The sequence below is a fragment of the Epargyreus clarus genome, unplaced genomic scaffold, assembly GCF_041222505.1.
Source record: "Epargyreus clarus isolate Ecla_fem2 unplaced genomic scaffold, WU_Ecla_fem_2.2 ptg000013l, whole genome shotgun sequence".
NCBI lineage: Eukaryota > Metazoa > Arthropoda > Insecta > Lepidoptera > Hesperiidae > Epargyreus > Epargyreus clarus.
In genome coordinates this window covers 3,764,548-3,768,492 of record NW_027332221.1, presented here as the reverse complement: position 1 = coordinate 3,768,492, position 3,945 = coordinate 3,764,548, and the positions used below count along the sequence as shown (strand labels likewise).

At 31.9% G+C, this 3,945-nt stretch overlaps 1 long non-coding RNA gene across 1 annotated transcript; it reads left to right on the top strand.

Annotated features, from left to right (window-relative positions):
• The first annotated feature begins 2,460 nt into the window (after window positions 1–2,460).
• On the top strand, window positions 2,461–3,533 carry LOC140746671 (uncharacterized). Its single transcript, XR_012102800.1, has 2 exons — window positions 2,461–2,810; window positions 2,987–3,533. It is a non-coding gene; the product is annotated as an uncharacterized LOC140746671 (long non-coding RNA).
• The last annotated feature ends 412 nt before the right edge of the window (window positions 3,534–3,945 follow it).

Sequence of the window (3,945 nt, the reverse complement as noted above, 5' to 3'; positions counted from 1 at the left end):
CAATTTGAAAGCCAGCACTACGAAAGTTAGTCATTGCCTTACTGATTAGATATAGTGGAACTTTAATTGTAGCGTTTTTGGGAAAATCAACCCTTATATGGGTTAAATAATGGTTGTTGCTTTGTATGAAAGTCCCCCAGTTTTGACGTAAACTGTACGAAAATCGGTATTTGGGTTTTCGATAGAAAATAATTAAACACCTATTTCACCATTTTTGGAAAATCAACCCTTAAGTTGGTAAAATAAGGGTTGAAAGTTTATTTTAGAATTTGCCAATTTGAAAGCCAGCACTACGAAAGATAGTCGTTGCCTTACTGATTAGATATAGTGGAACTTTAATTCTAGCGTTTTTGGGAAAATCAACCCTTATATGGGTTAAATAAGGGTTGTTAGTTTATATGAAAGTCCCCCAGTTTTGATGTAAACTGTACGAAAATCGGTATTTGGGTTTTCGATAGAAAATAATTAAACACCTCTTTCACCATTTTTGGAAAATCAACCCTTCAAATTCAAATTCAAATTCAAATTCAAATCAGTTTATTTGTGAATAAGGTAAACATAATATAATGGCTGTTGGGTGTCAAAACAATTTTGGACGATCGCTTATTCTACCACTGAGTGGCTTACAAATATATATATGTAGGTTGAACAATCTAATTTAAAATTCAAAATTCGTATTTTCATTATAATCAATTCCAAACAATTAAAATATGTCATGTAATACATGTCAATGGGAATATCGTCAAGGTAAATTAAATAATGATTAAAAGTAAAACCATGCACTTCGTTACAAATCGGAACGGCTACTGTTGTCACTTAAGAACGTATTTAAACTGTAATAACATTTGTTTAATAAATATGTTTTTAAATTACTTTTAAATATATTAATATTCTTGCAACATCGTATAGACTCTGGTATATTATTATATATAATTGGAGCTCTTCCGTAAAAACTTTGACTAAGTTGGTAAAATAAAGGTTGACAGTTTATTTTAGAATTTGCCAATTTGAAAGCCAGCACTACGAAAGTTAGTCATTGCCTTACTGATTAGATATAGTGGAACTTTAATTCTAGCGTTTTTGGGAAAATCAACCCTTATATGGGTTAAATAAGGGTTGTTAGTTTGTATGAAAGTCCCCCAGTTTTGATGTAAACTGTACGAAAATCGGTATTTGGGTTTTCGATAGAAAATAATTAAACACCTATTTCATCATTTTTGGAAAATCAACCCTTAAGTTGGAAAAATAAGGGTTGACAGCTTATTTTAAAAATTTCGGATTTGAAAGCCAGCACTATGAAAGTTAGCCATTGCCTCACTGGTAAGATATAGTGGAACTTTAATTCTATCGTTTTTGGAAAATCAACCCTTATTTGGGTTAAATACGGGTTGTAGGTTTGTATGAGAGTCCCCCAGATTTGATGTAAACTGTACGAAAATCGGTATTTGGGTTTTCGATAGAAAATAATTAAACACCTATTTCATCATTTTTGGAAAATCAACCCTTAAGTTGGAAAAATAAAGGTTGACAGCTTATTCTAAAAATTTCAGATTTGAAAGCCAGCACTTTGAAAGTTAATCATTGCCTCACTGGTAAGATTTACACTGGTAAGAAGACTTATTTGGGTTAAATACGGGTTGTAGGTTTGTATGAGAGTCCCCCAGATTTGACGTAAACTGTATAAAAATCGGTATTTGGGTTTTCGATAGAAAATAATTAATCACCTATTTCATTGTTTTTGGAAAATCATCCCTTAAGGTCGTTAAATGGGGGTTGGAATTTTATTTCAAACTCCGTTAATTTGGAAGCAAGGTCTATAAAAATTTGCATTTGGCTTTCCTGTTGGAAATAATAGAACTTTTTTAACACCATTTATGGAAAAATTTTAAGAGGGTAAAATAGGGGTTGAAAGTTTGTTGGGAAGTCCGCAGATTTTGAAACAAAGTCTATGAAAATTAGTATTCAGCTTTCTGATTGTAAATAATAGAACACCTATTTTACCGTTTTTGGAAAATCAACCCTTAAGTTCGATTAATAGGGAATAGAACTTTATTTTAAAATCCGTTCATTTGGAAACAAGGATTGTAAAAACAGCATTTAGCGTTCTGGTTCGAAATAATAGAGCTTATTTAACACCGTTTATGAAAAATCTACCCTTAAGAAGGTAAAATAGGGGTGGAAACTTCGTTTAGAAGTCCGCATCTTTTTAAGCAAAGTCTATGAAAATTGTTATTTGGCTTTCTGATTGAAAATAATAGGACACCTATAAAACAGTTTTTGGAATATCTACCCTTAAGGTTATTTAATAGGGGATGAAATTTTATTTTAAAAACCGTTTATTTGGAAGCAAGGACTGTAAAAAATGTAATTGGTTGGGAATGATAAAACTTTTTTAACACCATTTATGGCAAATCTACCCTTATGAGGGTATAATAAGGGTAGAAACTTCGTTTAGAACAGGCTGGCGAAACTTCGAACAAAAAAAAAGTTCTATGGAGTTTGCAAGGCAATTAATGACGGACATATCTATCTCACTGGCACAGTATGGTTTCTCCTTCTTTTATCCGCCATGACACTTGACAGCTATGTTATTTGAGTGTATGAACAAGTGTCAAACTTTTTAAACTTAAAGATAAAGTTTTCTAATAGTTATTCGTGCTTAATTTGCTAAGTTCAGGACGAACAATTAATTGTTTTACATAATGCCTCCGAAAAATCGGTTTGTGACCTGTGAAATTTGTGGAGATCGTGCTAAACGAATAGACTCTAAAAGGGAAGTTTATGGCAAAATTTCCATTGGATGAGTCCCGGTAAGCATTGATTTAAATATAATATACCTTTTCATCAATAATTTATAGGTAAGCAAGAATTGCAAACCCGATTTTGCTAAAATTCATATTTATTCGTGTTTTGTAGTAGTGTTGTACTATGTCACAATAACAATGTCGATAACTTGGGTCGTGATAGTATTTTAATATATTTTCAGATGCCGACAATGGGTTAAGTTTGTGGGAAAAGAAGACTTAATATATGCTCCTATTGAAAAACTCCGTTTTTTGAAATATGTATGCGGTGATCATTTTAAAGACAAGTTCTTTAATAAGAAAAAAACGGCTTAAGAAGTCTGCAGTACCATCAATTAATCTGAGGGCTAATCTGTCTATTACGGTTCCAGAGATAGAGCCCTGTGACAGACGGAAGGACTGACTGACTAAATGGCTATTACAATGTGCTAGATATCAACGCACATCCGAAACCTCTGAACTTAGAGTGCTGAAAATTTACACATATATTCTTTTGAAAGGTTTTTTGAACATGTTTTGATTTTCAAGCATCTGCTTGATACTACCTACGTATCTATCTACTATGATACTTTGTAGTTGGCTTTCTGGGTAAAAAAAATGTAACTCATATTTCATCGTTTTTAGAAATTCTACTTCGACCTTTTTAGTACAGTCGGGATTTTGATTTTTTTAAATTAAATTACTTGTTTCTCTTTTTACATAAATAGAAGATAAAAAATAATTTTTTAAGTAATTGTTTTATTGTGTCCACATTTTGTTCAACCTTGTATTCTTAATATTAATTGATTTAGCAATTTAAACATAATACAACGTTGGACTTCAATGTGGGCTGACAGCCTAATTTTAAACATTATCAAAAGAAACCATTACTGATACCTGATATTATTGCTATAGTTTTATCGATATCGATAAATCGATATCTATCGAACGCGCATAGCCCAGCGCTATTTGTTTCATTAGGTTAGGTTGGTACACTAGTAGTAGCATTTGATGTATATGCTGTTTTTAAGTTGGTAATAGAATGCCTTGTAGATTGATTCCATTGGCTTGTATGGGAGTCCCGTCTCTTAAAACGTAGTGATTATATTCTCTTTGGTTTAGAAGTCCGCAGATTTTGAAGCAAAGTCTATGAAAATTGGTA